The sequence below is a fragment of the Lemur catta genome, chromosome 11 (genome assembly GCF_020740605.2).
Source record: "Lemur catta isolate mLemCat1 chromosome 11, mLemCat1.pri, whole genome shotgun sequence".
Classification (NCBI taxonomy): Eukaryota; Metazoa; Chordata; class Mammalia; order Primates; family Lemuridae; genus Lemur; species Lemur catta.
In genome coordinates, this window is record NC_059138.1 from 78,657,951 (window position 1) to 78,680,469 (window position 22,519).

Genomic DNA, 22,519 nt, shown 5'->3' on the forward strand with positions numbered 1-22,519 from the left:
ACGTGACTGTGCCCGGAGACAGGGAGGCAGAGCAGGAGTGCGAGGGGGGCTGGGTCGGAGGGAAGGGCGGCAGGCGGCGTGGCTGGTCCGCGGGAGGAGAGCGTGGCGGCGCTGGACCGTCGGAGGGGGACAGCCGCGGCCGCGGCCACCTTAAGGAGCGTGATCTTTATCCCAGCGGCAATCCCTGCCAGTGGGCTCTTCGTCCTCTCCCGTCACCTCGTCTCAGCCCCAGCGTCGCCCTCTGGACCTGTGCCTATTGACCTTTGCAGCCTCGCCCCTGCCGCACGCTGCCCCACAAAGCAGGTGACGAAGCCACGCGGAGGGACGAGTGTGCAGGAAGCAGCCCGCGCACGACTCGGAGGCTGGGCTGGCAGAGCGTGCTGGAGGCGACTTGGCCGGCTAAGTCCTGTTTTCAGAGGCACTCCCAGTGGCGGCCCTAACTCATACAGTACCCGCGCAGGGGCCCCTGCCCTCAAAAAGACCCCTCCCTTTTAATTCAAACCAAATCCTGGCTCGATGTAACTGCAGATGGCGAGGAAACGCTGGATCCGGTGAGGAAGCCTGTGGTTTGCGCAGAAGAACTTGACCATGACCTACTCTCCACTGCGGGTGCCATCCCGAGTCCCCTCGGCCTGCCTAGTGCGGGTCTGATGACGAGGATTATTAGAGGGATCCTGGAGAGGGAGGCTCGGGATGTTCCAGTGGGCAACAGGGAACCAGGCCGGGAATCACAGCTGCTCACTGGTGCATAGAACGGAACAAATTCCCTCCCTCCCTCTCATCACAGAAAGCTATTGTATTTCACGTTGAGGGAAAGGAGAGATTTGCCTACAAATTAGGCTGGAACTGTAGAGGAGAAATTGTTTGCTGGCCAGACGTGTGTGGTAGGACTGTAATGAAATATGGCAGAAGGAGAAGGGGTAGGGGCTCACATAACTAAGTGGGTTTTCTTTTAGCATTTCCCTGCTGTCCTCCCAGGGTCTGACTCCAGTCGTGGTTCTTGGCGCTCAGCAGATGCTCCTGCTTTGGGCGAGCATTAGCCCCTTCGCTCAGCGATTGTTTCCGAGAAGCAGCAGCAACATCCCTGAGAAACAGTCACCATTCAACCTTCTGTGGACTCCATAGAAAAAGAGGGTGAAACCTTCTTTCCGTTTCTTTCAGAATCATAAAGTGAATTGAAAGGTTTTTTTTGACATTATTTTCTGTTTGTCAAATGAGCCACCAGAAGGCCAGAAGATTCTGCACCCAGAGCCCCTGGCCCTGCGCCCACGGTCTGCAGAGCTGCCTTCCAGCAAAGGCGCTCTCACACCCTCCCTCCTCTCCATCCTGCTGTCCGCCCTGCCTCCCAGAGTGACACCCCTGCTCCTGGATGCCCCTGGTGGCCTGTTCCTTTGTTCTGCCTTGACTTTCCTCTTTCGTCTTGCTCCCACTCTGGGTTTGCCTGTGCCTGTGTTTCCCCATCTCAGAATGACCCATTTGAGCTTCGATGTTTGACTTCAGAACAGCCGCTGCCCAAGCCCAGACTCCAGGCCACCACACTTCCTTTCCCATCATCCCCCCATCAGTCCAGGATAATAAAGGAAAATAATGGTTTAGTGTCCTTTGTGTGTTTGCTTTAATGCACACAGCTTATAACAAGGCCATACTCTTTACTTAAATAGTCTTTATTTTTTAAAAAATGGAAATACAGAGACAGATGTCAATAAAAGCATCAGACTGATCTGTGCTTGCTCTTGGGGTGAACATGAATGAGGGGGTGGCTGGAGGCTGCTGGGGTGAAGTTTTCATTTTGGCCGTAAGGAAGGATTGCTTTGGTCTGTGACAAGGGGTCAGGAAAACCTTTCAACCAGATGAGTGGTCGGCAGTCCAGCCCTTTCTAAGGCTTTGTGCAACCCAATCAGGCGGCCCGAACTAGGATTAACCAAACCAAACAAGGCCTGTGAATTAGGACAATTTGTCCTGGGGAAGCCACTTGCTCAAGTACTTAATCCCTGAAAGAGCCACTTACAAACTGCTCATTGAGGCATTGTCCTCACACAAAATTCACTTATTATTTCTGATTCGATGAAATTGTTTTTTCCTATAAGGGCAAAGTGCAAATGTAGTTACCAGTTTTACTAGAAAGCAGTTCTGTATAGTTTGCTTTTGTTTTGTTTTGAGAAAGATTTAAAGAAAAATCTTAATAAAGAAAAAACTTTAAAAAAATCACTTGATTGGCTTTTCTTCTGAGAAAACTGCCAGATATTTTGGGGGGATGGGGGGAATACATTTTGGAACTCTTTCTTGGGAAAAATCATATTACTTAGCTGACAGATTTTGAATGCTGGGAATAATTGTGTTGTGAAGCTGGTGAAGTTAATTTTTTTTTTTTTTAGGTTTGAAAAACACTGGGCTGGGGGTAAGAGAGGGGGGTCTTTACCAGGTAAATCCCAAAATATATTTATCATGTTATCTTTATGGATTTTACTACAAGTAGTACCTTCCCAAGACCTTTGGAATAGCTTCTTTGTAAAGTAATAAAGGAATACTTGTAGCATTCCTTTCTATATACTTTACAAGTTCTGAGGAAAAATTATTTTCCTCTTGTAAAAACTGTGTTCCTATAATTATCTTGGGAAATGTGGTTTTGAGGTCAATAAAAGGAGAACGTCTTGTCTGCAGACTACCTTCCCCCATGCGAGTTGGGGTTTGTCACTTGGGCATCAAAACTGTTTTCCTACCCACCCCCCTTCGCTCTCTGCCAACCCCACCTCTCCGAGTCTTCCTGAACTTGTCAAACAGCGGCTTCACCTAGTGCACAGCTTCAGGCCCGAAACCAAAGGGCTGTTTGGGGAATCTGAAGCAGACACAGGCCCCACACAGCCCTTCCCTGGTGCCCCGGGGCCCGGCCACCCCGCCTTGGGAAGCCGCAGGGGGACACCTTCATCACGCAGCCCCTCTCCCCGGGGAGACCCACAAGGGGAGACCTGCGGGCTCCTGCTTTCCCAAGGGCCCTGCCTTGCCCAGAAGCGACCAAGCTTCATTTGGGAGGTGGGTGGACACAAGGCTCAGTTTTGGCTCCAGTGCTCTGCCTAGGAGGATGAGACCCCGCAGAGCCTGAACGCCCCTGTCCCTGCAGTTGTGCGTTGGGGGAGGCGGGGGCTGAGCGTGCTCGGGCTCTGCAGTGCGCAGCCCGGGTCTGACCACGGCTCAGCGGTCCCACGACTGACCTCTCTGAGCCTCACTTTCCTATCCATGAAGCGGAGGTAACACTGCCTCCTCCACGTGGTTCCTGTGAGGATGAAATTGAATAATAAGTGTAAAATACTTTGCATACTTCCCAGAACTTAGGGGGAATCACAAAAGGGCATTTCCAGACCTCTCCCCTGACCCCCTGTCAGACGCGCCCCCCCCCCCCCCCCCATCAGCACCACCTGACATTGGCCCTCTCACCCCAGGTGTGGGTTTCTTCCAGCCCCGGGCTGTGTGGAGTAAAACAGATTCAGTGCACGTGTGCAGGAAACGGCTAAAATAACCCAGCACAAAGCACCACGTGAGAGACCCTGAGTCGATAATGCACGAGCACGTGGTGCGTGTGCCCTCGGGGAAGCGTGTGACCAGAAGCTGGAGCAGGAGCTGGTCAGAATTTGAAACCTGTAGGGCTAAGGTAGAGGGATGCAGTTTCACCGCTGGGCTAAATGACGACCTGAAGAAACAGTTCTGGGGCCACAGGGTTAGTGCCACCGGGTGTTGGGTTCTCACTGTTCCCGCTGGAGCCAGAGTTGCAGGCGCATGCAATGGACTCTGCTCCACGGATGGGTTTAGGGGCAGAGCTGCCTCGGGGGAAAGTGTGCAGTCGGTGACAGTCTCCTTCGGCGTCCGTGGCCTCCCCTGCTTGTGACTTTCTCTTCTAATACAGCAGGTACCCAGCGCCTTTCCCTTTCCCCCGATTCAATCCCATGCTCAGAGTTAGATGCTGCCATATATGTGTGGGATGTGGTGTGGGTGCGGGAGATGCCCTGTGGCTGTCACTTCCCCATCCCTCTTTGCTCACAGACCCCAGGGGTGGGCAGAGGATCCAGGCCTGGACCCTCAGAGCACCCCACTGCCCCAGCCAGGATCTCCAGGTGATGTAGGGGCCCCAGAGTCAACCCGGCCAATCAGAGACCTTGCCCGGGGTGGTTGAAACTGGGGCGGGCTAATAGAGAAGGTCCTTCTGTCTCTGGTTTGTGAAGTTAGAAACACAGGGGCCTCGTCCTGCTGTGTGGAGAAAGCCTGTGTGCCCAAAGGGGCCCAGGCCACGCTGAGCCCAAACAGGCCCAGGAGAGAGGCAGCCAGGCCCAGGCCCGGGTTCCAGCACCTCCAGGCCCTAGAAACAGCCTGGTCTACACAGCTGTGGCTCTTCCTGTCTGTAAACTACTCAGTGCTCTTCCAGTAAACCTCTCTGGTTTTGTTTTAGTCAGTTTGCATTGCATTCCTGTCCTTTCTGGAAAAATCCTGTGTGCTTTAATCGACTCCAAGTCCTTCCTGAGATGGATTTCTTAAAGTCACTATTAAGTATCCAAATATAGGAGAGTCTGTAAGGTGTTTGTCTTTGAACTTTAATGAATGACATTCAGGAAATAAGTAGAAAATTAAATTCATTGTAAGATTATTGGTCTGTATGCACTTTTTCAGTCTAACGTGCTCCAAATGCAGGTAATAGGCAGCTAGAATAAAGACACTTTGTTTTTTAAAGGGTGAAAACAATGCTAATTTGATTTTAGATCATTCCAGACTGAGTTCAAGTCAACATGCAGATGACTGGAAACCTGCCAGAAATTAAATACTGGTTATTGGGTGCCAATTTCAGGTTATGACCCAATTTAGGGTCACTGAGGGTATCCAAAAGGGGTGCAAGATTATAACAATTTTTTTTAAAAAGCACAAAATGCCTGTTATCATTACCTCTGAGCTATACTATTTATTGGGGGAAAGGGAACATTTTCCAAAGGGAAGAAGCTCTGGGGAGGAAAGTCAGCTGCAGAAGCCAGGCCAAGGGTGGCAGCAATGCAGGAGCCCTGGCTGAGTGTGCACCGGAGTCGGGAGTTTTCATGTGCTCCATTGACTTGGAGCAGGGTAGAAAAGCAGGTCTCATCTTAAATGACAACTTTGGACAGTTAATAACGACTACTCAGGAAATTGTGTACAAAAGTAGTCTGAGGTTGAATCTGGGCTCCGCGGGTCAGCCATGACTAGGTATTAGTGACGTCTACCTGGGCACAGGAGTGGATTCTGGTGATGCCACCAGGTCAAGTCGTTCCCATCTCCAGCCCACATTCTCAGCAGCAGAGCGAGTGAACAATCCCACCTCATCACGAAAGAGCCGTACTGGTGAATGCCCACCAGCCACGTGAAGCTGGGCAGAGAGAAATTTATGTTAACCTATGTTCAGATCCGGCCAGAACCCAAGGCGACAGTCAGTAGAGTTGTGGGAGTCAGCATATTCCTGGGGGTTGGCAAATAAAGAGTATAGGTAACTCTTCCTGTAGAGCGTGGAAAATTTTTTAAAAACTCCAATGTAGGCTGATGAGAAATATTGCATGCAGAATAAGGGAGGGAAAACAACACACTAAAGGTTAAAAAAATGATCTACTATAAATTCTGGAAGAAATTTTTAGAAAAATGATTAAGCCACCAGCAATTAGTCTAAAAATAAACAAAAAAGGAAACAAAAACATAGTCTCTGAAATCAAACAGCACTAAAGGAGAGATCAGGCTGAGACAATGGAATAAGATGACATTTACTTATTTTATTTTCCTTTAAGTTTATTTTATCTTTTAGTTGAAGGATTAGTTCTTTTGTTTTCAATATTTCTTATTTTCTAAATAAAGATGATAAAATTATTAATTTGGCTTCATTCCACAGCTGTTGACATGCTGCATTAAAAGTAGTCTAAAATTTCAGGTTTGATTTCCTCTTGTATCCAAGTTATGTAAAAGCAAGTATTAAATATTTTCTAAGTGAAAGGGATTTATTGACTGATCAATTGATTGATTGATTGATCAATTGCTAACTTTTGAATGTTACTTTCTAGTTTCATTACCTTATGACCAGGGAATGAGCCCTCTGTGATTTTTACTTTTAGAATTTATGGGCTGTTTTTTCCTTAAAGACCATTACATCACAATTTTTTGTAAATATGCTGTAGATTCTTACTTATGTTTGCCCTACATGATCTGTTGATTTGTGAGCAATTAGGCTAAGGTTTTCTACTATGACATTGGATTTGTTAATATTAACATGTCCTTATTCTTCTAACAATTTTTACTTTTATGACTCAGGTGCATAAAGATTCATAATAATGTTTCTACCTTCTGTCAATGCAATCTCCTTTTGTAATGTTTGATATTTTCATTTTGAGTTATATTTTTGTGATACTGATATATTATTAATATACCTAGTACTTTTTTGAAAGCATTTGCCTAATATATTATTGTCCATCTCTTTATTTTTAATCATTCTGAATAGTTGTGTTTCAAATGTATCTTTTAAATATCGACATAGATTCCCCCTCCCCCATCTGTATCTATATCTCTTTCAACAGGAGAACATTTGTAATTTTTTACTATGAAAAATTTTAAACATACACAAAAGAGAAGAAAGATAAATGTTACTCTGCTTCAAAAACAATCAATTCTCACCAATTTGGATTATTTTGTAGCAAAGTTTTTTAAAATTTGGGATAATTCATTTTTGTTTTAGTTTTTTTTTTACAGATAAGAATGATAGAAAGAAAAAAATTGATGCTGATACTAAAAGTATTTTTTACATTATTCCTCTAATTAGGCATAATTTCCTGACAAATGCCTGAAGTATCAATCATTATTATCAATATATTTTTAGGCTTACCTATGAGTTTTTCTAATTTCTTTTCTCATTGCCTTTTTTCATATCCCATATTTTCTTCTTTTGGATCTGTGTTTGGATTTTTTTTCCCCTACAATGTATCTTCTAACAATTTTTATGAAAAGGGTTCTCGATTGATAAATTTTTAGTGGATAATATTTTCCCTGTGAATAGAATTTCAGTTCAAAATAATTTTTTCCTCTTCACTTTAGAGTCATTACTTTTTGCCTTCTTGCATGTGGGGTTACTTCTTCCATTGTAGGTAAACTGCTTTTCTTTTTCGTTCTGGAGCGCCAGCAATTGATCTACAAGTGAAGTTGTTTCTTACATGTTAAAGCAACAGAGAGATGTTCTAGGTAGCCAGAGCTCAGAAATGTATAGTACCAATGTATCTGATTTTAAATATTTACTTGAAGACATATGTCAGCCAGCTGAGGCATGAATTAATTGACAATTCAGAACTCAAGGATTCGTGGTCTATAAATTTCTCCCCTTACTGAGTTTTGACCCGCCTAAATTAGGCCTCTATGTGGGTTATTTGTCGTCTGATGGATTCTGCTCCTGTGGGGAAGAGCTTGGTCCCATGATGTCTCAAGCAAACATTTTTCTATCTTTGTTCTTTTCTCACTTGTGTGGAATGTTTTTTCCAAGCTCTGTCCCTCACCCCTAAAATTCAGAAGAAATCTCTTTTCTTCTTTAATAATCGCTTAAAGCAATAATGGTGCCATTGTGTTCTAGTGGCTGCTAACATCAGCTAGATATTTTGCTGAGTGAACAAGAGAGGGAAAGAGGGAGGAGAAGGGAGAGCGAATCTCAAGCCATCAGCCCTTTCCTTTGGGTTTCCCTCTTCCCGCTTAGCGCTTTGCAGGGCTTCATTATTTTCCTTCTGTTTTGAAGTAACTTAATGCCTCTTATTAAGTCTCACTTTTCTTGAAGAATTTTTCCCTCTTTCCAATTGGCTGAAGCTAAAACCTGTTTGAAAATAATGGAAGGGCTAAAGTTATATTTTCAGTTTCTGGTATTGAGGGTGTGAATAATTAAAAAAAAGAAAATACAATCTGGATTTGTTTCTAGTGAGATAGATACAGTTTTTACTTCTCCCCTAGTAGAGGATCAGAAAGAAACAGAACTGAGAGCCACGAAATAAGACCTCAAGCCGAGAATAACAATGATTTTGTTATGTTGTCCACTCCAGACGCAGTGCTGCCCATTCCAAGATCCATCCTGCTATTTTCATAACACTCTAAATGATTTCACATCTGCAAGTAATTAGTTGCAAAATGATCTATCTTGGGACCATGGGCTAGAGAAGGGTTGGGCAATAGGAGTTGCAACTGTGGTCTAACAATGTGTAAATCATGGATTCCTTCTTTGTCCACCTATACAACTGTTAATACACTGCATTGGTAAAGGCTGTCCCTAAACTGTGAACTTAGCCCTTGGTTTGAGAAGCTCATTATGTTATCAACAATAACAAAACTACTAACAATACCTCCCCTTTATATATTACCTTACATTCTACAAAGCTCCCTCCTAATGTTATCATAATTCTTTTTCACAACAACCCTGAGAGAACGAAAGGGTGAGATTTCCATGTGATACATGAGAAACTTGTGGCTGTTAAGCCACTAGTCAGTAGATGACATGATTTGTCCTGCTGTTTTTTTGCAAACATTTTATTAATAGTTTGTTAACTGTAGTAACACATGTACAGTGAAGTGCAGAGAATTGTAATGCCATAGCTCCATGAATTATCATGTAATCAGTACCCTGGTCAAGAAACAGAACAGTATTGGTGTTTCCACACTTCCTTCCCTTCTGACTCCTCAGTAGGTGACAGGATTATTTGGGTTAATCGTGTATGGCATGTGAACCAGGACCTTGCAATGCGGGTCTGCTTGATACATTTAGGAATATGTCTTTACATGATGAAATGCAACACACATGAGGAAACAAGAAGGGAATGAAGATTATCCAACTCAAGAAAAGCTCATCTGAGTTGGGACTTAGTAACTGGCTCCAATGTATGAAGGATGAATGTGTGTGTGGAATATTATAAGAAGTTTTATCCATTTCCATCAAGACCTGACAAAAACCCAGTTTACATAGAAAAGAAAAATATGTGTTTTTCATTCTCAGAAGTTTGTGAACAAGGAGAAATCCATTTCCTTCTATGGACATAGTAAAATTTAGGCTATAAGTGCTAATTCCAAGATGACTTTGGTTTGATCTTAACCAGAGGCAAGGGATGGACAGTGAGATTTTTCAAGAGTTTCCTTTTCTTCTCTATGTTTGGCTGAGAATTTCTATCAGTTTCCACGGAAGAACCTACATTGTGTTCTTTTAAGGGAAATGATGTTTTGCTGGAACAGAAAGGCTGGTACTTCCCTCAATTGAGGGTGAGAGTGGCCCCAGAGACGAAGTCTTTGCTTGCGAATGTGCTGCGCTTCTTTGGGCTGGGCAGAGCCAAAGACTGGCAGTCATTGCCTCAGCTGGCGTCCTTCATCGGAAGAATTTTGGAAGCCTATGTCCTCATCGCTATTCTCCTCTAATTTTTCTACTCTTTCTGGGGAAATGGAAGCCAGTGACTTGTTTGAAATGTCTTGGGCTCGTGCACGTGGAGGAATAGACTAAGACAACTGCCAGGGTCAGTGCTGCCTTCAGATGGAACCCGTCTGGGCTTTGTTGAACAAGGCCAGCGCAGGTGTGGTCTCCACTAGAAAAGACCTTTCTCTTTGGAGTCTATGTGTGTCCTTCAGCTGCACCCCAGGCCCACTGCTCTGGGAACAGAGGGACGTTGACATGAAGAGAGACCGCCAAGGTTTTAAATTGCATCCATTAAGAGACGAATTGTCCTCTTAGTCGTTTTTTGTTTCATCCCTTAAATGATTAAAATGCTTTTAATTCAATAAAGTTTTGAAAAACAGGAAAGTTTATAATCTTACAAAAATGTGTTCAGGGTAGTAAGAAGAACACCCTGGGAACTCTCTAGAGGATATTAAGAATGGCCTACTGAGGTCTTGCTTGTCTCTCATTTCTGTACTGCAGGGACACTGCCCAGTTGGGTTCTCCAATCTGTTTTGGAAGCACCTGGACTATCTCCGCCCCCCCCCCCCCCCACTCCGTTCCCTGCCTGTCAAATAGGTTAAGTCAGAGTGTAGGTGGAAATCTTGAAAAAAAGCTGACATTTCTTCCCTTAAATAAAATTGTTGTCACTCTTCTCTACACAGACATACCTACTAAGAAAGACATACTATTTTCATTCACTTTCCCATCATTATCCTGCAGATACATAAAAATGTAGGTCACAAATAAAATCTGCAGTGTGTCATTACAAAGTCAGCTCTAAATGAAAGAATGTAAGAATAAGGACATATCTATTGCTCAGATTTATTATGCTGTATATTGTAAATGCTTTTGCCCAAGTGTGGGAGGAAGCACAGCAGGTCTCGACGCTGCTGCTAACCCCGTTGTTCCTTTGTCCCTAGATCCCTGGGTATGGCGTGTCCATACTGATCTGAAAACATGACGGAGTGCTTGTGGAGAAACTTAGGCTCACATGCAATAGTCACTTGGGCCACATATTCTAAACATTTTCTTAACAAACCACTGTTTATTCACTGCAAAAATACGGTCACTTATCTCTAAAGGGAAATATTGAGAACAGAAACCTGTCTTTTCATGAGGTAGACATGCAAATGCGGTGAAGTTTGCACTGAAGAAGGGCCCAGGTCAAATTCCTGAATGACAGGAAATAGAAACTGGACACCTTGTCATACCCCAGACCATTCACACTCTCCTACATCTCCAAAGAGGAAAAGGAAGATTTAAACTTTAAAAAATTTATTTATAGCATTTGAATTTCAAAAAGTAAATTATTTAACTGACATTTTGAAAAAAATAGAAAAGAAAAATAGCTAAACAAATAATGAAGTCTCCTTAACCTCATGACTCTTGCCTTAAACAAAAAAAAAATACACTTTTTTTTTTTGCATTTTTTTAATTCTTATTTCAGCATATTGTCGGGGTACAAAAGTTTAGGTTATGTATATTGCCCTTGCCCCCCACCCCGCCCCCGAGTCAGAGCTTCAAACGTGTCCATCCCCTAGACAGTGTGCATCGCACTCATTATGAAGAAAATACACTTTTAATTGAAGCATGACTTAGATACAGAAAAGTTAAATCATATGCTTACAGCTCTCTGAGTTTGAACACCCTGTGTAACCTGCGTCTAGATCAAGGAAGGAGACCTCACTGGGCCCCCAGAAGTCCCCAAATGCCCTTTCCAGTCATGACTGGATAATTGTTAGCTTGTTTTCTCTTCTAACATCTTTGAATAGTTTTGTCTGTTTTTATTTTTCCATGCTTTTTTTAATTTTGAAAAATTTCAGACTTATAGGAAAACTGAAAGAATAATATGCTCACATTTCCTTTACCCAGACTCACTGATTGCTAACATTTTACCATATTTTCTTCTTTGCACAATTCTAAAGTTGTAGACATCATGTTTTACCACCAAACACTTTATCAGGTTTTCACCTAAAAACAAAGCCTCTCTCGTATAGCCCTGGTATCACTATCACCCTCATAAAATTCAACGTTGGTGAAGTAATGTAATTATAATCATCTTTAACTTTCCCCAATTGTTTCAATAATTTTATAGCTTTTTTTTCAATCCAGAGTATTTTCAATAATCTACTACTATGATTTGTTTTACCTCTTTTAGTCTCCTTTAATCTGCTCTTTTCTAAAAAAAATAATGTTGGCATTTTTCGTGTCCAGGCTGGTTGTGTAAAATGGCCCTCAATTTGAATTTGTGTGACTGTTTCTGAATGAATTCAGATTAAATATTTTTGGCAAAAATATCACACGAGTGATGTGGTGTGTTAAATTTCTGAGTCAGGGCGTTTCCACCCATATCTCCAAATGCTTGTTATTTAATTAAGGTTGGAGTGTTGACATTATCTCATGCCTCGTTACTGTTTTGGGAGGAAGACTATTCATCAGCTAAAAGGCTTTTTATGTTCTGTTTTCTTCTTCTGGTCACTTTGCATGGACATTGTGCTGTTCACTCTTCACTTTGAAATGTTTTCTCCTCCTGGACCAGACCAGCAGTGACGGTCACGTGGAGAGAGAGGTGAGGAGGTGGGGGTTTGGGTGGCGTGTGAGGTTTCTTCATTCAAGAGCCCACTCTTCTGTTTGTGAAGTACAGTTTCATTAAGAAATTTCCCCCTTTTTGAGAGTGGCAATGTGTCTTCTGATTTTGTGGTTCTCTTGTTTTGGCAGTATTCTCAATTTCCAGTTCTGTCTTATTTTTCTTTACTACCAAATCCCTGAAGGCTGGCCTTTCCAAGTTACCCTTCTGCAGAACTGATGGCTCCCTGAGGTTCCCATTCCTATCCCTACAGACTTTCAAGGTCCTTCCTTGTGACTCTTAGTAACTAGTGTCATCTGCCACATCTCATACCTAAGGTCAGAGTTTTCCCATTTGAGGTAGAACATTTTATTTCTGGGGACTATTTTCTCTAATATTTCACACCAACACTCTGCTTTCTTTTATTCTTTTCTGCACCAGTTCTTCTGAATTTGGTCATTGGTTTTCCTGTTTGGACATAATTTGAAGTTTGGGTACCCTCTGTCTCGTAGTCATGCTATAGGCAAGGATTTAGGATGGTTTTACTTGCTCATCTTGTTGATCTATCTGGTTTTCTGGAATATTTATGAAGAGATTCAGGATAAAGAATATTTATTTCCTTTTCAGTTTTATTTCCTTTCCACTTTTTGTCTGTTATAATTTTACATAGTTGTCATCACGGGTCTGTTCAATTTTTTTCTTTTTAATGTAATATCATTTTAATTTTCCCAATTTCCTTCATAATCCTATAGATGTTATCATTATTTGTCAGTGGGCCCAGAATATTTTGCCAAGTGGAAATGCCATGCTGTATTTTCTTCCTTTTCTATTGTTGGATATTTACATTGGAAAAGGATGATTGCAAGTGTGTTTGGCATGAAGAGATTTAGCTCGGACCACTTTGAGGGGTGAGCACTTGGCCCAGAATGAGCATATAATAAATCTCTGTGGGATCAATGATTCAAAAGAAAAATAAAACTGGATAAGATTGCCCAAATGTGAAGAAAATTGAAGTATCTTTAAAAATGTCTGGTTAAAACACATAAATCACGTATTATAAAGGAATTTCATTAACTGTTTTGGATTTCACTTGGGGCACACCAGAAATAAATGGCCTGGGATTGTCAGATTGAATACACTTGATAATTAAGTCGGGTGTCTGGTGGTATCAAAATGCAATGACTGTGTCTTAGAGTGAAGGTCACAGAAAAGAGCTTCAATCTGAGGGTAACTTTTATCCAGGGTGACTCCTGGGGAGAAGTCACTGGGTGACTTTGTCGGTTGGTTTTCCCTCTGTTGCTTGGGTGGTGATGACTGAACCAGAGACATGAATGAGGCCTGCAGCTCTGGATGTGGTCAGTCTCCATAAATCATTTCTTCCATTGTCTAAATACATTTGGGCATCCACAGTAGTTTATTTCCAAAGTATATAAAGAAGCAGAGGCCAAGGGTGTAATCTTGGAGCTATTTAAATAGAGTGGTTCCAGTCAAGACATGCAGCTGTTCCCAATTATTAGTCCATATATTCTAGGTGCCAGGGAAAACCCACAAGGGTGTCACTAAATTGAATTTTAAAGTGACCTCCTGTTCAGATGAAAATCTCCTAGCTGTTGTTTTTTTCCCCCAAAGACTGGCCTTCTATTGAACAAGTTAGCAACACTCCTGTTACGAATGAATCATTGCTACTGCCTATAGAGGAAATCTGAATTATTCCATAGGGTTTTCAAGGGACGTGGATTTACCTTGCAGGGAATCGTTTGTAAATGCTGTTAGGCTAAAAGCCTGAACACAAGGACAAGTTGGAAATCTGCAAAAAGAGCAAACTCTAATGATGGGGAGTGGTTTTAATATTTTAAACTTATGTGAATTGTGTCAAAGCATGATTACAAGGAGTGCCCTGATTCTTGGCACACCTTTTGATGGTTCCTGTAGGAACATGGGACTCGTGGCCCATTTCTACTTGGAGAAACAGGTCTGTCTCTGAAGCTTATCACAGATCACAAAAGGCACTTCTTCCAGAGCAGTCCCTAAAATACATGGGCCCCTAGAGAATGGCAAGGCACTCTTAACACACACTCTTACCATGGAATGTCCTGGTCTCCCTTCTACCTAATTCCATAGACGTTAATGTCACAGAGGACAAGCTCTGGAATCATGTTGCCTGGGATTGCATCTTGGATTCATCACTTATTATGTTATAGTAACCTTTTTTTCATCTCTATTATTGTATCTATAAGATAGAGATAATAAACTACTAACTTAATAGGGTTGTTGTGAGAATTTAATGAGGTTATCCATTGGAAGTGCTCACTAAATGTTCATGGGCAGCTTCCTTCCCTTCCTCTCTATTATCATTGACCATTGTCATCCCTCACAAAGGATATGTGCGTGAATTTCAAACACTGTTTTTATTTGTCTGACTCCCTTTATTGAAGTTATCCATTTGCTGAACATGGACTATTTAAATTATTCAAGGCAAACTATTTTCTTTTTTCTCCTTGCACATGTGTAGAGATTACAGAGAGATGTCTGAGCAGCTGTTTCACAATGTACACAGTGAAGGATATCCTTCGTCAGGCCAATGGAAACATCTCCCGGGATCCCTGGCCAAGTCAGAATGTCACCCCACACAGGTTTTGAAAGTGACCTAGGTCGGTGAAAAATTCCTCATTGTACATCACTTTCCCTTGGTGATTGCAAGAATTGAAGCTTGAGACAAATGCATTTGTTGAACGTCAATATAAAACATAAAAGCAATGTATATAATTCTATATGCCTCGGAGAGATAGATCAGTAGAATATTTATTTCACAACTATGAAAAAGTTCTATTTAATTAGTTGTCAGGGCTAGTGAGTTTATGTCTTAAAGCACATATGAAAGCTCTTTGAACAGCAGCACAGAGAGTTTATTTAGTTCTTCTGTTTTACTGTGGTGAGGTGCCAAGCTGACTCCAGAGAAATCTTGCCATGTGGTGCCTAGGAGTCTAAGTCCTAAATTGAATGCCTAGGCTGCTCTCTGTCCTTTCCTGTCAAGAGTAAGAAAGGAACCTCAAGAGAAGGGAGCCTTTTATTTCACACAAATGAATTCTTAATAGTTGATGTTTATGATTGTTTTTACATACAGTTTTTATGACTTATTTTACGTCTATACGTTTCCTTGATTATACGTCCCTGAGTTCAATATTTCCCCTTTATTCCCTCAGAGCTAACTGTATTTGATATGCTATCTTTTATTATGCAGAAGCCCTTTGATCTCTACGGAGGAAAGGCGCCATATAAATGCAGAAATCTATTATAATCGTACAGAAGAGTGGCTTTATGGGTGAAGTCCAGCTTAGCAATGCTATTGGATGGAAGAGTGGACTAGGCTGTGGAATGCTAATGCCAAGTGTCTATTTAGATAGGTGGGCTTGTTTAAGAAGTTTACTTTCAAGCATGGTTTTTACTGAAGTAAACATACATACAAAAAAAGTGCATAAAGCGTATGTGTGCAGCTTGATGAATTTCAACCTACTGCATACACCCGTGTAACCAACCAGCAGCACTCAGATCCAGAAACTGAACACTGCAGTATCCCTCAGATTCCTTCCCATTTGCTACACCCCTATGAGGTCACCACTGTTCTGATTTCTATCACCATAGATTACTTTCACTTGACTTTGAACTTCATATAGGTCAAATCACACAGAATACATTCTTTAGGGCCTGGCTTCTTGTTCTCAGCATAGTGTGAATGAGATTCCTCCACACGGCAATTCTTTGGGTCTATTTGCAGCACAGGGTTTTATTGTACAAATATACAATGATTTACTATTTTATTTTCTTTGTTGCTATTTTGAAAGCTATTGAGTTTTTGATATGATTCTCAGTTTGGCTGTTGGTGTATAGAAATGCTACGGATGTGTGTACATTGATTTTGTAACCTAAGACTTTGCTGAATTTATTTATCAATTCCTGGAGTCTCTTGGCAGAATCTTTGGGGTTTTCTAGATACAAGATCATATCATCACCAAAGAGCAACAGTTTGACCTCTTCTTCCCCCATTTGGATACCCTTGATTTCCTTCTTTTGCCTGATTGCTCTGGCTAGGACTTCCAGCACTATGTTGATTAGAAGTGGTGACAGTGGGCAACCTTGTCTGGTTCCAGTTCTAAGTGGGAATGCTTTGAATTTTTCCCCATTCAGTATGATGTTGGCTGTGTGTTTGTCATATATGGCTTTTATAATTTTAAGGTATGTTCTATTTATGCCTGTTATTTTAAGAGCTCTTATAAAAGGGTGCTGAATTTTGTCAAATGCTTTTTCTGCATCTACTGAGAGGATCATGTGATCTTTGTTTTTGCTTCTATTTATGTGGTGAATCACATTTATAGATTTGCACATGTTGAACTATCCTTGCATCTCTGGGATGAAGCCCACTTGGTCATGGTGAATTATTTTTTTGATGTGAAGCTGAATTCAGTTTGGTAGGATTTTATTGAGAATTTTTGCATCTATATTTATAAGGGATATTGGTCTGTAGCTTTCTTTTTTTGTTGTATCCTTTCCTGGATTTGGTGTCAAGGTAATATTGGCTTTGTAGAATGAGTTGGGGAGGAGTCCTTCATTCTCAAAGTTATGAAATAATTCCTGCAGTATAGGTTCCAGTTCTTCTTTATAGATTTGGTAAAATTTGGCCATGAAACTATCTGGTGTGGGACTTCTTTTGTTGTTGGGAGATTTTTTATTGCTGTTTTAATTTTGTTGCTTGATGTTGGTCTGTTCAGGAGTTCTATTTCTTCTTGATTGAGCCTAGGGAGTTTGTGTGTTTCCAAGAATTTGTCTATTTCCTCAATATTTTCAAGTTTATGTTCATAGAGATTTTTATAGTATTCAGAGATGATATTTTATATTTTTGTGGTATCAGTTGTAATATCTTCTTTTTCATTTCTGATTGAGATTATTAGAGTACTTTGTTTTCTGTTTCTGGTTAACCTAGTGAGAGCTCTGTCAATTTTGTTTATCTTTTCAAAGAACCAACTTTTTGTTTCATTAATATTCTGTATACTTCTTTTTTTAAATTGATTCCATTTAATTCTGCTCTGCTCTTAGTTATTTCTTTTCTTCTGCTAGGTTTTGGATTGGTTTGCTCCTCCTTTTCCAATTTTTGAGATGATACCTTAGATTCTTGATTTGTGGTCTTTCTGTCTTTTGGATGTAGGCATTTAAAGCTATGAATTTTCCTCTTAGGACTGCTTTTGTTGAATCTCACAGATTTGGGTAATTTGTGTTACCTCTGTTATTTAGTTAGAAGAATCTTTTGATTTTCATCTTAATTTCTTCTTTGACCCAATAATTGTTCAGCAGTAGGTTGTTCAATTTCCATGACTTTGTGTAGAGTTGAATGTTTCTGTTGGAATCAATTTCTAATTTTATTCCACTGTGGTCTGAGAAGATGCATGGTATAATTTCTATTTTTTTAAATTTGTTGAGACATGTTTTGTGGCCTAGGATGTGATCAATCTTAGAGAATGTTCCATGAGCTGATGAGAAGAATGTGTATTCACTAGTTTGGGCATAGACTATTCTGTAAAGGTCTGTTAGGCCCATTTGTTCTAGAGTCCCATTTAAGTTCATTGTTTCTTTGTTTATTTTCTGCTTGGAGGATTTGTCCTTCAAGTTAGTGGGCCATTGAAGTCCCCAGCTGTTTATTATTTTGTTTACATCAATTATGGTTTGCTTTATGAATCTGGGTGCACCTGTGTTAGGTGCGTAATTATTTAGGATTGTTATGTCTTCTTGTTGAATTGTTCCCTTCACCATTATATTGATCATGTTTGTCTTTCTTTACTTTCATTGATTTGAAGTCTGTTTTTCTGATATGAGAATGGATACATCAGCTTTCTTTTGGTTTCCATTTACATGGAATATTGTTTTCCATCTCTTCACCTGGAGTCTGTGTGAGTCCTTGTGGATTAGATGTGTTTCCTGGAGACAGCAGATACTTGGCTTGTATTTTTTTTAACCATTCAGTGATCTTATGTCTCTTGAGTGGGGAGTTCAAGCCATTCACATTTATTGAAAGAATTGATAAGTGGGGTGGATTTCTGTTCATTATGTTGAGTAGAACTTTATTGCTTTGTTTTACCTCTTGAGCCATCATAGTATCTGGGCTCTGATCTTTAGCTTTTTGAGCAATATTACACTGGTATGTGTCTATTGTGCTGATCCATGTATAATGCAGTTCTGAGTACTTCCTGCAGGGCAGCTCTGGTGTGTATTCAAATTTGTATATATATTTTTTTTCCTAAAGGAAAAATCATGTAATTCTTTTATGACTTTTTAAGAAATATTTTCCTATTGCTAATCATGGAGATATTCTTCTATGTTTTCTTCCAGAAGAGCTATGATTTTATGTTTTATATTTAGATCTGCCGACCATTAGGAATTGACTTTTTTTGTATGTGGATTGAGGTAGGGGTCAATATACACAATTTTTTTCTATACAGATTTTTGATTGCTGCAACAATACTTATTGAAAAGATCACACTTTCTCCATTGAAATTCACTTTTGAAACAAGTTCAGGATGGAAATTTATAGCAGGGACGTCAGCTTCTTTTCATGCATAGGTTTTCAGAGTGCTATGCATAGGAGTCACCATGGAATATGTTTAGAACATAGATACCTAGGTCACTCCCAGAGACTCTGATTCTCTGCAGATGACTCTCCTGCCTGGGACTGTGGCCCATACTCTGAGGCTGGGCATTTCTCTCAGGGCCACCCTCAGCCAGTCAGAGTCTGCATCTGCTGCCTCATTTATCTATGTATAGGTACTTTTGCCTCCCGATTACTGGAGCAGCAATGATCAGTTAACAAGTTAATTTTGGGGTGTCCTATTTATCCTACCAACTGCAATATTTTGTTTGATTAATATTCTCTTGCTCCATTAATTATTCATCAGTACCTATCAGTTAATAATCATTGACTCGAATTTCACATGGGCATTCCACCACCTCCCTTGCCACCCCCTTCTGGTACTGAACAAAGCTCACTGCAAAGCAAATCCTTTGAGACAAATTGCTTGTCTCCTAGTAGAGCTTAGCCCAATTGTCTTATTGTTCTTCTGTTAGGATCCATCAGGTTCAATTAGCCTTTATTGAATAATTATTAATTATTAATACTACCTACCAAGGATTGTCCTAGAATTAACTTTTTATCTTCAAGGTTCTGAGAGTCTCTGGTGGGAGTGTAGAGACTGACCAACCTCCTGACAGATGAGTGCAATGAACAGTGATATATGCCATAAATGTGAGGGGCATAAGGTTGGTCAGAGGAGGAAGTCATTGCCCTTCCCTGTGGGAAGTGTAAGAAGCCTCGGCATTGGTGGTTGAGCTGGGTCTTGAAGAGTGTGTAGGAGTTCGCTGGGGGATAAGTGAGAGAGGGTGTTTTAGGCAGAGTTAAAAGACATGACTAGCACTCTGGGAGGCCAAAGTTGGAGGATCACTTGAGGCCAGGAGTTTGAAACCAGCCTGAGTAACATAAAAATTAGCCAGGCATGGTGGCAGCAACTGTATTCCCAGCTACTTAGGAGGCTGAGGCCGGAGGATTGGTTGAGCCCAGGAATTTGAAGTTGTGGTGAGCTTTGATAATGCCACTGCATTGTAGCTGAGACAACAGAGTGAGACTCTGTTGCCAAAAAAAAAAAAAAAAGAAGAATAAGACATGAAGCAGCTCAGCACAGTTGAGGAGCTGGAGACGATTCTGCATGTGTGCAGCCCCTCACTAACTCGAAAGCCCATGTAAATTAGGTGGCAGGAACACTGTACCATTACCTTTCAAACAAAAGCCAACTCAAACTACCAGACAAAATTCCAATTTAAACTAGTGAAATTTTGGGTGAGGTGGTATGTGAGCTGCAGATGCCCCCGGTCCTGGAGGACAGAGTCCGTTTCCCCTCAAAGGACATACATGTAGACCAACATGGAAGGGGTGGACCTTGACAATGAGTGTATAATTCAATTGCTCAGTGCCTGCTGCAGAATTTCCTTGCCTTACAGATGACACCAGCCAGCACTGAGGTGGGTGGTATCTACCCCTTCCCCTTTGCTGAAGAAGTGTAGGTAGTGGGGAGAGAAGCCCCCTTACTGACCCTTGCTGGCATGATGGATGGTGAAGTCTTCTAACAACAGCCCCCTTTCCCGATGAGCTCGTGAAGACCTCTGTGCTTTATGGTGGGGAAGGGTATGGCTGCTTTTGTACCATAGATAATGAAAAGGGGGGAAACCCTGCTAATTCAGTGTAAAAAAAATTCAAAGTCATAAATATCCCAAACTGAAAGCAAATCCCAGAAAGGCTAGTTTTGAAATTGGAGGTAATTAATTCCTCATGCAATGTGCTGAAATTCAACCCAGACGTCCCTTTTTTTGTTTCTTTCAGACAGTTTACAGTCCAGTGGAAAGTAAAACCATGCAATCCCTTGGTGTGGTACAGTGTTACTGTGTGTCTCTTTTTATTATTTTGCTCATTTTGATCATTTTTTACGTGAACATGCATATAATGAATTCAGCTCCTCTTGCCCAGGAGATTTGTTTTACCCCAAGGATCTCTCTTCTCTCCATCAGTAGTGCGACTGTGAGTGCTTTTCTCAATAAAAGGAAAGGTCTCTGGGCTGAAGCATCGAACGTAAATGCTGACACTAATTTGAAATTTTGATTTTTTTAATTCAGAAAAAAGCTGCTGTTTAGCAAAATCAGGCTTAAGTTTAAAGTCAGAAAAATAAGGTTCAAACTCCCTATCCAGGGAATTAGCAACCTCCGTAGTGCCCTGACCTTTGAGGATCTTGTTCTTAAACTCTCTTCTACAGTCAAGTTAGAAATCTTTTTAATTTCCAAATGTGTTGCTCATATTCTCAACACCACACCTTTGTATTATTTATTCTCCAAGTCTGGGGTATCCACACTGCCATTCTCTTTTTGTCAGTGGGGGTGGCCACTGCAACTCAGACGCATAAGAGGAAATAAAGTTTTTTTTTTTTTTCTATAACTATCTTGGGCTCTGTAGGAGCCTCTACCCTTCTAGGTAGTAAGAGAGAAGAAAATAACTAAATACAAATCCCGCCTTAAATCTTAGCTCCAGTAATAATTTAAAGAGTCTCTCTAAATAAAACTGTCTTTGGGGAAGACTGCTCAGCTTCTCTAATGTCCATCCCCTGTCCCCTGCCTGTCTTTATTTTCTTTATTTATTGTTAGAGACAGGGTCTTTCTCTGTCACCCAGGCTGGAGTGCAGTGGTATGATCATAGCTCACTGCAGCCTGGAACACCTGGGCTTAAGTGCTTTTCTTGCCTCAGCCTCCCCAGTAGCTGGGACTACAGGCATGCGCCACCACGTCCCACTAATTTTAAAAAGCTTTTGTAGAGACAGGGTCTCGCTATGTTGCCTGAGCAGGTCTCAAACTTCTGGCCTCAAGTGATTCTCCCACCTCTGCCTCCCGAAGTGCTGGGATTATAGGTATGAGAGAGCAGCCCAACCCCCTGCTTGTCTGGGTGTATGGCACACAGCCTGTGCTTGCTCTCATGGGCTGGTCCCTGGATGGACATCAAGGTGGAGCCTGGATCTGTGGATGGACTCTGGTCTTTCCCTGGCCTGAGCTACACCGTGGCTGCTGGCATCTCCAGGCAGCCTTGCCCCCATGTGTTTCATTGGCCTCTTTTTCCAAAGTCTGCGCTGATAAACACGTCCCCTCATCTTTCTCCGCTGGGTGGCTCCTCTTTGTTGATGTGACCTCCCCTTGGTCTTGTGACCTCTCTTGACTCAGGCACTCTGCTTAGGCTTTGCATGGAGGTCAGCGTGTGTCTTGCAAGATCCCAGGGCAGGCGTGCTGGCTCTCAGCTTGGCACAGAGGGAGCCTCAGGGGCAGACGGCGGCCCTCCCCACCTGACTGTGCCTCTGCCCTGTTCTCTCTGCCGGGTTGTCTCACGTCTCAGTCCTTTCCGATTCCCCCTCACCTGGCCAGATGTCTGGCCCCGTGCTCCGTAAGTTGCTTTTGAGATTGAACTGGATTCTGAATTCCTTCTGGTACGCTGGTTCATGCTTTATTTGGCAAATAGATGCCAATGACCACTATTTTCTCAAAATTTTTATGAAGTTCATTATTGATATACCCAAAGACAGAGGGGTCTTCTGATCCCTGACTCCTGGCTCCGGGTGTTGTTCTAATTCTTTAAAATCTCAAGTTTCTCTAATAAAAACCACCATAGTGTTAAAAGCTAGAATTCATGACTTCATAGAGTGCTGATACCCAAATTTTGAGGAATGCAAACAAAAACCCAAAGATAAAAAGTCCCCCAAACGTTGCTGGAGTTTTTAGTTTTGTTTGAACATATTTGGTAGGAGAGAGAAATGAATTTGTTTGTGATTTACTTACTTTCTGATTTATTATTCTTAGTTGTTGTCGAGTTAATCTGATCATCTACAGAGAAAGTTCCCGAGAGCACTCCCCTGTGGTGACATACCCCGTTTGAAAATCAGGACAAGAAA